Genomic DNA, 14,521 nt, shown 5'->3' on the forward strand with positions numbered 1-14,521 from the left:
TCTTCAGACTGTTTCCATCTTGTGACCTTTCCACTTCTCTCTGCCTGGAATGCTCTTGCCCAGGTAGTGTGCATGGCTAGGTCCTTCTTCTCTTTTCCATCTTGGTTTAAATGTATCTGAGAAGCCTTGGTTGATTGTTAAATAGCCTCCCTGTCTTGTCTCCTTTACAGCTCTTACCGTAACCTGTAATTATCTCGTTCGTTTGCATACTTGCTTATTGTTCATTTCCTTCAGTAGAATATTTCTGGGTCTGGGGCAACTTGTAGACACTGAGGGCAGGGTCTGACTTGCCTCTGTACACCTAGCACAGTTCTCAGTACATACTCGTGGAATGAATATAGCAATGCTTAAGTGTATACCTAGGGATATTGGTCCAAGTCTGTAGTAAGAGCTGCCCTAACAGGCTCCTCTCCCCCACCAAAATCTGGCAAAGAACAGCCCTCAAACTGTGTTTCATCAAGACAAGCGTTATTTCAAAGTAAAGCACTGTATGTCAATAATTACAGGGAGGTTTTTGTCCTTAAATATATACACTTGGCTATGTGTGAGCCCACATGGGTGGGTTATCTGCACAGCCGTTGTAAATATTAATTAATTTAAAGCCTTGCATGCGAAAGGAAAATAAAAACCTTTAAAGACTTTCTCCCCTTAAAGTTTCAGTTGTTTCCTGAAATATAGCATCAGGTAAAGGTAAAGTAGGAAAGTGGTAAAAAGGGCTTTTTGATTTGCTTGTGTACTCCCTTTCGAGTTTACTTTTTAGAAACTAACTCAGGTGTTTTGAACGTCCACTTCTGTCATTTTACTCTTTCTATTGTCGTTAACAATATTTTGTTTCAGAAGAGGCTTAAGGCAGACTTAAGCAAACATGATTTTTTTTAAAAGCAAAATACTATTTTTTATCTGCAAGTTTATCACTTTAATCACTGGCTGTACTCCAAAAACTGTTTTGGAGGTAGGTTCTTGGGAATTCCACGCATATTTTTGTTTCCAGAGAAATTAAGATACCAATTATAGATAGATTCGTAGCTGGCAAAAAGAATAAAATACAAGTCCATAATTGGTTTATGCATTACTAACGGTCTTTTTCTTCCCCTCATTGTTTCTGTGAGAAATTCCGTGCTGAGTCTCAAATGAGAAACATTTCCCATTCTCTCTTCCTCCTCCTTGTGGCCAAGGCAAGAGATTAATCCCTTGTGACAGTAATTTATTCAGTTCCTCAAATACTCATTATGTGGTTAATTCTGGGAAGCAGTGTGTCACTTTTAGAGAAAGAGCTGAAGAAGGATAGAGCCCCTTCCTGAACTACTAGAATCTAGAGAGACCTTAAAACAGAGTTAACTATTAAAGTTGAGGGAAGTTGCATCAAGAGTAGTAAGAGTGTTAAATCACTTCCGTAGGGGTCAAAGACAAGGAAAAATCACATCTGGTTGGGGTGACTGGGTTAGCACAGAGTTAGAAAAAACTTCATAGAAAAGGTGGTGTTTCTCATGAGCTTTGGAATATGGTGGAACTCATCCAGGTAGAGAATGTGATCCAGATGGATCAAATAATCTGAGCTAAGGCACTGAAGTGAGAAGGTATGGGGCATGTTCAGGAAACCATAGGAAGTCGCCTTTGATGAGCCTTACGGAGAGTAAGCACACTTGACTAAAAACAGTGGGAAAATAGCGTAGAGAGCCTTCGACACCAAAATGATGCATTTGTAGTTTAGCGAGGTGAGACAGCTGTTGGGAGGTTTGTGGGTTTTGTTATTTTAGGTTTGTTTTCTGACTTTACAATTATATGAATTCATTTAAATGAATTTGGATGATAGGCAAAAAGTCGGAAGAATCCCCCATATTCTCACCATCCAGAGATAGCTCTGCTAACAGTGGGTGCATTTTTCCTGGTCTTTTTTTCTATATAGTTTAAAAAACATAGTTAAAAGACAATTCTGTATATAATTTTGTGTTACATTTTTTATTGGCATGATCTTATTTCATATTTATGAAGTAAGCAACGTTTTACATTACCATTTAATATTCAATTCTATAAATAAAAGATAATTTTCTTTGATCTTAAATAGTCCCTTTTTGTACATTTAGCTTCTTTCCAGTTTTTTGTTAATACATTTTTTTGTGCAATAGTTCAGATTATTTCCTTAAGATTCGTATCTGGAAATAGAATTATTGGTTTTTAAGAGTGAATATCTTTGAGACGCTTCACATGCGTGCTAAACTTTCCTCTATAGAAGTTGCACCAAGATTCATTCCCACCAGCTAGTGTGAAAGTGTTAGTCTCACCATACCCTTACCCATATTTAGTGTCATCATTTCTTAACTGATGGTTCTTTCTTTTAGTTTGCATTTGATTACTAGTGAGAGTAAACTTGTTTTCATATGTTTGTATCCATTTGTAGTTAAAAAATTTTTTTTCATTAGTATGGCTTTTAAAATTGGTTTGGGCTTTTCTTGTTTATGTCATTTTCACTGTTTTCATTTTTTGAATATATTCAGAATTACCCATTCTTTTGTGGTTTCTTCCACTGCTGTTAAGTTAAATTATTTTTCTCTTACCCAATAATTTTTTCTAGTCTTTTAATTTTTGTTTTGTCTTTATTATTTTTCTAATTTTGAAATATATTTTATATACAAAATATATAAAATGAATAAAATAAACAACCAGGTACTCACCACTCAGCCAAAGAAATAGAACTTCCTATGTACCCCCATTCCTGCCATTCAGGGGGCAGCTGCTTGTCCTGCATTTGGTTTTACTCATTCTCTTGTTTTTCATTAGTTTTACCACCTACGATGTATTCCTCACCAGTACTTTATCAAGTTTACCTCTTTTTGAACTTTAAATATAGAAGCTGAATATATTTTCCCATGACTTGCTTCTGTTGCTCAAGAGTCATTCATATTGTCAAATATAACTGTAATTGATTCCTTTTTATAGCTGTGTAGTAGTTAAGGGAATGAAAATACCAATTGATGGATTTGGGGTTGTTTTTAGGTTTTGCTATTGTGTACAATGCTGCTATAAACATTCTTATACATATCTGGTGCCTAGACTTTCTCTAGGGCAGTGGCTCTCAAAGTTGGTCCAGGAACTGTAGTTCCTTGGGACCATTTCAAGGAGCTTGAAAGGTCAAAACCGTTTTCCTTATAACACTAAAACATCATTTTTCTTTTCACTATCATTCTTTCACAAGCATAAAGTGGCGTTTTCTAGAGGTTACATGGTGAGTGATGATGTCATTGCTCTGATGGCTGATAGAAGGTGTGCTTGTGTGTTCTCATGTTTAAAATTTTTCTTAGTTTCAATACCTAACACAGTAACTATTGATAAATACAACCCATATAAATAATAAAAGCTCTTTAGAGGCCTCAGTTATTTTTACGAGTATAGAAGGGGTCCTGAGACCACGTTTGAGAACTGCTGCTCTAGGGTTTGTACCTAACAGTGAAATGGGTGGTCATAGAATAGGCATGTGTTCAACTTTGCTAGGTAATGCCAAACTATTTCCCAAAGTGATTGTACCAGTTTTCATTTTAACCAGCAGTTTTTGAGTGTCCTTGTTTCTCTACACCCTAAAATTTGGCAGTGTTAGTTTTTTTCTTAATTTTTGCCCATCTCATGAGGGTGTTGGGGTATCTCATTGTGGTTTTAATTTACATTTCTTTGAGTACCAGTGAGGATAAGTGTTTCTTCCTATCTTTATGGGCCATTTGGTTTTCAATTCTTTGAAAATCTCTTCTTCAGGCTCTTCTTGGGCCTTTGTTCCTCCATATAAATTATAGGATGAGCTTATCATGTTTCTGCAAAAAAAAAAACAGAAAACAACCTTTGTTGCAATTTTGAATGGAATTGTGTTAAATCAGAGGATCAATTTTGGGAGACTGACATCGTCATGGTTGGGTCTTAATATCCAAGAACCTGGTATATCTATCTGCTAAACTCTTCCTTATTGAAAGATTTATAATTGTCTCCATGAAGGTAGACCCACTTTTGTTAAATTTATTCTCAGATGCTTTACATGTTTTATTTTTGTGGTTTAAATGCTATCTGTTAAGAATTTTTCTAAATGTTGTCTCTGGTTTATAGAAAGTACATTTGACTTTTTTACATTAATATTGAACTCAGAAACCGTACTAACTCTTACTAGTTTTAGCAATTTATCTCTAAATTAGTCTGGGATTTCTGTGTAGATGATAATATTACCTTGAAGTAGACTGTCTTCTTTCTAATTTTCCACTTCTTACAACTTTAAATGCTTTTGCCTTTACTCTGGCTGGAACCTTTAGAACACTGTTGAATCAAAGCAGTGATAAAAGCCTGCTTCTCTTATTCCTGATCTTAGAAAGATAGCCCCGAACATGTCATCATTAAATATGGTCTCTGTTAGGTACCCTTTATCCAAATGAAGAAGTTTCCTTCTATTCCTGGTTTTCTAGTTTGGTTTTTGTTTGTTGTTTTGTTTTGTTCCCATCACAGTTGATGGTTGAATTTTGCTAAATGCATTTTCTTCTTCTATTGAACACGTTAATCGTATCTGATGAGATGTTCACTTGGTTTTTCTCTATTAATCTGTTAATATGGTAGATTATATTAATCAGGTTTTTAAAATATATTACTGTATTCAGTTAGCTGATATTTTGTTTAGGAGTTTTGAATCTGTATTCGTGAATTTGGCCTGTAATTTTCCTTTCCTGTACTTTTTTTGTTTGTTTTTGACATCAAGATTATGCAAGCTTCATAAAATGAGTTAGGAGTGTTTCCTCTTTTCTACTCCCTGAAAGATATGGTCATTGCGTAGTTCTAACTTGGTTCCCCATATTCACCCCTTCCCCAACTTATTGTTGTTTTAGATACTAATATTTACTTACCATATATTTACTAATGTCTTTATTTACCATTCCTTCTTAGGTTACAGCTCTTGTATCTGGGATCATCATCATTTTGTCTTAAGTGTAACGTTTAGATTTTCCCTTGGTGGAGTCTTGATGGTAAACTCTTAGTTTTGAAAATGTCTTTATTTTGTCTTCTTTTTTAAAAAAAAATTAAGTCATTAACCTTGAGGAATGCCTTTATTTTATTAGACTGAAGGAGACAAAGTGGTTAGAGAAGTAGAAGAACAAGGAAACTTGAGTATCTTAGATGATCTCAGGAGAATTTCAAGGACAAGATGATCAGCAGTGAATGGAAGGAATCTCTGTAGGTAGAGGGTGCATAAAACAGGGGTTGTCCTTATTAACTTCCCTCTCTGGAAATGAAGGGTGGAAGGAAAATGACATTTAAAGTGTAACTACACTGTTGCATATTTTATATAAGCTCTCTAGGTTATGAAACACCCAAGGGATCAGCTCAGGCTTTATTCGTCTTTGTTTCTGCAATACCTAGCTCTCTTTTGAGCTAGGATGTGGTGGGTGATCATAAATTAGTCCTCATAACTAATATGAGTTATGTGTTATCCCCAAGAAAAGATAGGTAGGTAGGTAGACACTTGCATTTTCTTAAATTCTGTCTATCTTGAACATTCTCAAGGTCAACCTTTTAAAGTTGTCATGATCAGAATAAGAGGAAAAAAATCTTAAGAGTTTATCAATATTTGTCTATATTACATATCTAAAAATATCAAGCCTTTGCTGTAGAGAATATATGATTATAACTTTACATGGAGACTCAAGTGGTAAATTTGTGATGGGATGTAGAATTGGTAGACCTACTTAGTTTTGAATCTTTATTCTCAGTAATGACTTTTATCAGTACCTGGCAAATATTTTTTTGACTTATCTCTTTAAGTTGTTGATACCTGTTCTTCATATATGCTCATCCTGAATGTTTAGTGAGATATGCAACTTTAAAGAGTCTGTTACTAGAAAACTGTCACTTCTAGGATGTCAGTTTGTTTAGTCAATTGTCATTTGAAAAGTTCACATGAGAAGAGTGATCTGTTTACCAAATCTGAGTCCTCTTGATAGTAGAGAACATGAATGATTTTTCATTACTGAAAATTTAATCTCTAACAAGAATTTTGGTTTGATTAGATCTCTAGGAGATGGAGTAGAATTCACAGAAATTACTAAATGTTTTTTCTTCCCCGCAGCCATTTTGTAAGGAATGGGAGGACAAAAAAATTGCTACATTTCAATACAAACTATTTTTAGCTGAATTTGTGTTGGCTGTGGAGATTTGGCATATATGCATAGAACTTTTTGATGTTAGTTACTTTATGTTTACTGGTTGGGCTGTGATTTGCAGAAGTTATCTTTTCCCATTATACTGCCATGTATTTATAACTGACATAGGACATTAATAGACAATTTTTAAGTTTTTATACAGGCACTTACTCCATACCCAGATCATTGGAAGAAAAAAACGTAAAATTATGTAAGAGAAAATAAAAGACATGAGAAACCCTATATACATTTAATAGGACTTCCAGAAGGAAAAAATAGAGACAACGCTGTTTGAAGATATAATAGTTGACAGTTTTTCAGAATTTATAAAAGACATCAAATCCTTAAAGAAGCATAACAAGATCTGAGCATCATAAAAGAAAAGAAATTAATCTCTAGGCATATCATATTGAAACTGAAAACACCAAGGATAAAGAGAAAAATCTAACAACCAGAGAAAAATGACAGATTATCTACAAAGAAACAAAAATCAGACTGATACTTGATTTCTCATCAGCAACAGTTGATGCCAGGAAACAGTGAATTAATTTCTAAATGTGCTAAGGAAAATAACTGCCCATTTAGAATATTTAGTCAAAAGTTAAAGTAAAATTTTTTCGGGCATGTAAAGATTGATAGTCCATTGCTAATAAAAAACTACTAGACTACTTCACTAATAAATAAATGAAACCCAGAAAGAAGCAGAGGGATCAAGAAACAATGAAAAGCAAAGAAAGGGTAGGCAAATTAGTAAAGAGAAAATCTAAATTAATGTTGAGAGTAAGAAAAAAAATTAACAGGGCCAGCCCCGTGGCCAAGTGGTGAAGTTCGCCTGCTCCGCTGCAGCGGCCCAGGGTTTCACCGGTTTGAATCCTGGGCGTGGACATGGCACCGTTCATCGGACCACGCTGAGGAGGCGTCCCACATGCCACAACTAGAAGGACCCACAACCAAAAATACACAACTGTGTACTGGGGGGCTTTGGGAGAAAAGGGAAAAATAAAAAATCTTTAAAGAAAAAGAAATTAACGGTAATAATAGGAGTAAGGGAGATTGGAGGTAAAACGTTGCAAGGGCTTGTATTGTTCAGAAGGAGGATAGAGATATTAACTGCAGATTTTGGCAATTGTGACTATTTAAAATAAGGGTAACCACTGAGAGACAGAAATAAAATATATGATTTCTAAACCAGTGGAGGAATGAAAAGGAGAATGAAGAAAATATCATCTCTCCAGCAGGAAGCAGGAAAAGAGAAAAAAAGCAGCATAGTAACTAAAAAACACAGAGTAAGACAGCAGAAATAATCCCAGCTTTATAAATAGTTACCACAAATATTAATAGATTTATACTTAGCAGAGTAGACTTTAAAAATCTTAATTGCCTACTGCCTACAAGAGACTAGCCTAAAATAAATTAATGTAGAAAGGTTGAAAATAAAGAGATGGAAAAAGGTATACAAAACAAATACTAACCAAAAGTAATCCTATGATGGCTACACTTTTGTTAGACAAAATGTTATTTAGGGTGAAAAACATTAATACATTTAAAAAGTGATATTACTAGTGATAAAAGGAACCCTAAAAAAGAATAACAGTTAGGAACTAACAACATAAAAAGTATCTAACAGTATAGCCTTAAAATTCATAAAGCAAAAGCTCCCAGAATTGGAAGGGAAACTCAAGAAATTCACAAACTTGTTGAATGATTTTAACAAACCTCTTTCAGAAATACACAGAACAAGGGGCTGGCCCTGTGGCCGAGTGGTTAAGTTCACACGCTCCACTGCAAGCGGCCCAGTGTTTCGTTGGTTCGAATCCTGGGCACGGACATGGCACTGTTCATCAAAGCACGCTGAGGCAGCGTCCCACATGCCACAACTAGAAGGACCCACAACGAAGAATATACAACTATGTACTGGGGGGCTTTGGGGAGAAAAAGGAAAAAATAAAAAAAATCTTTTAAAAAAAAAAGAAAGAAATACACAGAACAAGCAGGCAGGAAATCCTTAAGATTTTAGGTTTTAACACAATGGACAAAGTTGATCATAGATGTATATGTACGTGTGTGTACACATGAGTATGCGTATGAGTATATGCTCACGTATGAGTATATAGAATCTCCTACCCAACAAATAGAGAATATATACTTTAGAGAATATATATTTGTGCTCTTGGAGCTGTTGCAAACATTCACCACATATTAAGTCATGAAGGAAGTCTCAGAAATTCCAAAGTAGCTAGATCATACAGGCCATGTTATCACACCATTAAGCAACTAACTTAGAAGTCACATAAACAGGTATTAAAAACAAAACAAATGTTAGGAAAATAAAATGACACGCCTCTAAATAACCCACGAGTTCACAGCTTCCCAGCAACGTGTGCAGTTCTTAACTTCTGCTAAATAACCCTTGGGTTGAAGAGGCTATCACAGTGGAAATTACAAAATCCTTAAAGCTGAGCAACAAAATATCTATAGTCTTAATTCGTTCATGAGAAAACAAGGCCCAAATAAAAATCAGCTAAAGATTCAGTTCAAGGACCTACAAAATGAATACAAGTAAATACAGGCAAAGTAGAAGGAAGGAACTAAGAGCAGATATTCATGGTATAGGAAAAAAGATAGTAGGTATAATAAACATTAGCTGGTTTTTTGAAAGGACTGGTAAAATAGACAAACCTAGGATGAGTGATTAAGAAGAAAGGGAGAGGGGCCGGCCTGGTGGCACAGCAGTTAAGTTTGCACGTTCCGCTTCTCGGCGGCCCGGGGTTCACCAGTTCGGATCCCGGGTGCGGACGTGACACTGCTTGGCGCGCCATGCTGTGGTTGGTGTCCCACATATAAAGTAAAGGAAGATGGGCGCGATGTTAGCTCAGGGCCAGGCTTCCTCAGCAAAAAGAGGAGGACTGGCAGTAGTTAGCTCAGGGCTAATCTTCCTCAAAAAAAAAAAAAAAGAAAAAGAAAGGGAGAAGGCAAAGACATATACTAGGAACAAAAAGCAGATATAATTATAGATGTGGTAGAGATTTTAAAAATCATAAGAGAATACAATGATCAGCTTTATCACAGTAAGTTAGAAAACAGATTGAGTAGAAAACTTTGTGGAGAAAAGAAAAGTCATCCAAAATTGTCTCAATGAAAAGTGAAAAACCTAAATAAATCAGTAACTATTAAAGAAATTGAAATGGTAGTCACAGATTTCTACCACTCTCACTGCCCTGCCATCACAAGGACACACATGAACATATAAGGCCCAAGAGGTTTTGTTAGACTCAGGAATGCAAAGATGATTCATAATCGGAAAATGCAGCAGAGGAATTTACCACATTAACAAAATGCTCTCAATGAAATTTTTGAATAGGTACAGTAATTCAACAATCAAAACTATATAAAAAGGTAAACGTTGAGAAGTGTCTTTTGTCTTTTATGCGTCTTACTCCCTTCTCCTCTTCCCTTTTTAGATAACCATATTTGTTTTCTGTTTCTTTTTTCTATATTTGTTTAAGCAAATACAAATATGTATGCATTAACAAAGTTAAATGATGGGAAATGTTTATTTCAGTAAAGACAGAAACCATGCTGGCTATAATTCAACTTTATGAAAAGCAAACAAAACTTTTAGCAAACAAGGAAAACATTCTTAATTCTAAGTGTATCTTCTAAAAACCTACAGTAAATGTCGTGTCTAATTGTAAAACTTCAAAATAATTCCCATAAAGTCAGGAAAAAGACAATGATCTCTCCATTATTTTTTCTGTAATTATACAGTATATAAAATAACCTAGTTATCAATATGGCAAGGAAAATAAGAGGTATAAGGTTTCCCAATTCTGTCATCATTGGTTCATAATAGCAACATGGAAATCTCTAAACTGCCTAACAATCTAATAGAAGAAATGTATGACTTTTTTCCTTTTATGGAGAATATTATAAAATGTTATTAAAGAACATGGAGAGAAGACCTGAATAGATAAATGGAGAGAGATCTTATCCAAGATATTATATGTCTTACATATCCAATGTATGAATCCAGCTCTTGAAGGATAGGAGGTGAAGCAGAAAGCGCCTCCCCTCTCTACAACAGACCCGGGGTCAGCAAAGTCCTGTTTCTGTACAACCCTCTTTCCAAGAATGGTTTTCGTATTTTTAAAGGGTTGCTAAAAAACAAAATAAAAAAGAATCAGTAACAGAGGTCATATGTGACCTTCAAAGTCTAAGATTTAGATATTTACCATCTGGCCCTTTATAGAAAAAGTTTGCCAACCCCTATATTAGACCAGTGGTCCTCAAAGTCTGGTCCCTGGACCAGCAGCATCAGCATCTTGTGGGAACTTGTTACAAATGCAGATTCTCAGATCCCACCCATGAATTAGACACCCTAGGGGTGAGGCCTGATAATCCCTGTTTTAACAAGCCCTCCTGGTGATTCTGATAGGTGCTGAAGTTTGAGAATCATTGCTATAGGTCAGTGGCTTAATCTGTCATAAAAGATCACCTGCCTGTCAGTCTCTCACCAAATAGCTTCACAGGAAAGTGGAGATACAGCGTTGGTTGTGGCCAATTAGCAGAGGATGGCCTTAAGAGAATACTTCATTTCAGCCTGATCACTCCCGTTGTTGGCATTTACAGTCTAGCCAATAGAAGTGGTTCATCCAGTACAACTGCTCTTCCAGGGCCCTACCAGGACGTGAAGTGGATCAATGCTCAGAGTCCTGGAGATATAAGAGATCCTAAGAGGTTTTAAACTACTATAATGTTTGATGGTTATATGTTTGCTGCTTTTGAACATTATAACACCCAGTTAATAACTATTCTCTGGTTTTCGTTATCAGAATACTTTTGTACTTTTTCAACCTTTATCTGAATTTTGGGCACATTTATAATAACTACAATATACTTGCAAGATTTTCTCAACTGATTATTGGTCAATTAGAATTTAGTCTTCTGGGCCGGCCTGGTGGCGCAGCAGTTAAGTTCGCACGTTCCGCTTCTCAGCAGCCCAGGGTTCGCTGGTTTGGATCCCGGGTGCAGACATGGCACCACTTGGCAAAAGCCATGCTGTGGTAGGCGCCCCACATATAAAGTAGAGGAAGATGGGCATGGATGTTAGCTCAGGGTCAGTCTTCCTCAGCAAAAAGAGGAGGATTGGCAGTAGTTAGCTCAGGGCTAATCTTCCTCGAAAAAGAAAAAAAAACTAAAGAGTTTAGCCTTCTGTTTGTGGGTAGCATTCTACCTTATGTTAATAAAAACTCATTTGTATAATGTTTAAAATTTTCAGTGTCCTTGATCTTTGTAAGACTGTGGGTAGGTAGACCTTATCTTCATTTTACAGAGAAGAAAATCAGGCCCAGAGCGACTTGCTCAGTCTCCCTATACATAGTAGCATGAGTCTTCTGATTCCATCACTCTGCCCTGTATTCTGAATTTAGCTGGAAATTTTTTCATACTTGTTAACTGTAAAATACAGTTTCTGACCTGTTGGTAATTTCACCAGCCGACAAGAGAGAAAAAGAAAAGTTAATGGATTTCGCTGGTTTATGGGTAAGAACTATATTCTCTTTATCTTGAAACAACAATTTTTAAAAAGTGTATGTGAGAGACAGTGTGAAGGGGTTGTGTGTATGCACACACTTGTACGCATTGAAGAGAGAGAAGGAAAGTTGAAAAGCTGAGAAAGAGAAGTCATCTTTACCCTGGAACATTTAGTACTGTCTGTTCCAGAGGTGAATCACTATGGCCATTTATCTTTAGTTCTTTCTCTGCCAAATTATAAACTTTACAATTTGTTTGGTGGCAATACATCTGTAAATACAAGACCAATTTACAGAGCAAAATTCATATAAGAAGAAATAAGTAGTAGAAAGAGACAATGAACTATAGGTGTACTGGTAGTTCATTGTTTCTTAACAAAGGAGTGGCAAAGGAGCTTTGAGCTATTTTGTAGAAATGCAAGGATGACGCTTAAAAATCCACTACTTGAGATTAATGTTGGTCTGTGATGAAGTTTTCACTGATCCACAGCAAGATGAGTGTAATAAGGACAAGGTACTATGAGAGTATATACATATGCATACATATCTGTGTATAAAACTAATCTCTTGGGGGCCAGCCCAGTGGCGCAGCAGTTAAGTGCGCACGTTCTGCTTAGGTGGCCCGGGGTTCCCCAGTTCGGATCCCGGTTGCGGACATGGTACTGCATGTCAAGCCATGCTGTGGCAGGCGTCCCACATATAAAGTAGAGGAAGAACATCAGGGCCGGTCTTCCTCAGAAAAAAGAGGAGGATTGGCAGATGTCAGCTCAGGGCTTATCTTCCAAAAAAAAAAAAAAAAACCCATGAAAACGAATCTCTTATCTCTATGCTTTAATCATTGAGAGGTAAAGTTTTTCAAAACAATGTTCTGACATGGTGGGGGGTGCATGCACACATTCCTGTTTTGCTATCCTCAGATACCTTTTGAGTGTACATCTTTAGCTTCTTCCTTTAACGTCTGGACTTACCAAAGTACTGGTTTTCTGAAACTCCCTAACACTTGAAGGTTCAGTTTTCTGGCGGCTGTGTTTGAAAGCAGCATATTGTGTTGTCATAAGCACAGTTATTATTGCACTTGGCCTTGTGGTCTCAAGCCAAGTTTTCCTTAGCTTGAACGCTCAGTTGAGTTTCTGTTTCTTTCTCGGTCTCGTTCTTTCCCACCCCCTCTACACTCTTCAGCCCTCTTTGTCCTCTTCTGCTCTCACTTTTCTCCTGCCTCTGTCCCTCCTCGCCTACATGACCCCCTGGCCAATCCTCTCCTTCTCTGTCTTTTCCACCCTCTCTGTTTTCATTTCTGTCTAGGGGTAAATGTTTAACAACAGGTGTTTCATATGTAAGTACATTCATATGTAAGTACATGTTTTATTAGTAACAATAATTATTCATTTTAATATAAATGGAAATTTCTGATTTCAAAGATCTGCATCCCTAAAAGCTATCCAAGACCAGTTGGCTTTAAATTTCTTAGTAATGGGCACTGTCTCGTTTATGGTATTCCTAGTGGTAATACCAGCAGTGGTAGTAATAATGATAATAACAATGTTTTATTCTTACTATGGCTAATACTGAGTTTTTACCACTTGCCACATATTGTTCTAAGTAAGTGGTTCTCAGAGTTTAGTCTGCGGACCCTTGAGGATGCACAGGACTCTTTTCAGGAGCCTGTGAGGTCAAAACTATTTTCATAATAATACTAAGAAGCCATTTGCTTTTTTGAGTGTGCTGATGTTTGCACTGATTACACAGAAGCAATGGTGGGTGGAACTGCTGGCTCCTCAGCCCTAATCAAGGCTAGTGGTCATTGTAGTCTTCGCTGTTGGTGCTCGCAGTAAAAACAACAAAAATACAACCCACAAGCCAATTTTATTTTAGAAAGCCCCTGATGAAGCAGTAAATTTTATTAAATCTTGACCCTTTAGTACATGTCCTTTTAATGTTTTGTGTGACAAAATTGGAAAATACGCCTTAAATACTTCTGCATGTTTGAGTTGCCCGCTGAATGTCACATTTTTCATGGACCACCATTTTTATTTGAATGAACAACTGGCAAGTAAACTATGGTTATTCAGACTTGGGTATTTGGCACAAATTGTTCTGAAAATGAAGAAGTCAGCCTGTGATTTCAAGGAAAACACCATACTGGTCCAGTGGAGAGGACTGTCCAGTGGCCAAACTGGATGGTGCTTCTTCAGGGGACAGGGGCTCCGAGGGGCCCTCTGGATGCTAAATAGTGTAAACTCTTTTATATCCAACTCATGTTTATAAATTATAATCAAAGAAGAATTGTGCTTTCACTACTAATGAATTTTCAAATAGCAGAGCTAAAAAACATTTGCCAAGGTTTATCTACTACAGAAAACCACTCATTATATAAATGAGAAGAATAGAGCCCAGATATTGATAAGCAGTATCCAAGGTAACACTCTACAAATGCATGATTGATGGCCAATGTTATATTTTATAGTGCTTTAAACTTCCAAGTAGTTTCATATGTACATTTTTGTCTGATCCTCACACAACCCTGTGAGTATCTAAAGCAGCTTAAAGATAAGGAAATTGAGACTCAAAGAAGATCATTCTCTGAATGCACTTTATATTTTCCTGCCCTTTCTGCTATTATCTCTGAGCCTGAAATAAAGCAGATCAAATGGAGAGGAGATAGAATCTATAAAATTTGGCAACTAACTAGATGCAAAATAAATGGAGATGAAGGAGCAAGGGAATTTCCTGAAGTTTTTTGTGTGGGCCCCTGAGAGGGTGGAGAGTACCATTAACCGAGAAAATAAAAATAGAGAAAGAATAGATTCAGTCAGCAAAGGTTTCCCGAAG

The 14,521-nt window shown here is 36.4% G+C and overlaps 1 protein-coding gene across 3 annotated transcripts in view; it reads left to right on the forward strand.

Annotated features, from left to right (window-relative positions):
- Positions 1–14,521, forward strand: part of MOSPD2 (motile sperm domain containing 2) — a 60,328-nt gene that overhangs the window by 2,217 nt on the left and 43,590 nt on the right. The gene's annotated exons all lie outside the window — the stretch shown is intronic.

This window comes from Equus caballus, chromosome X (assembly GCF_041296265.1).
Source record: "Equus caballus isolate H_3958 breed thoroughbred chromosome X, TB-T2T, whole genome shotgun sequence".
NCBI lineage: Eukaryota > Metazoa > Chordata > Mammalia > Perissodactyla > Equidae > Equus > Equus caballus.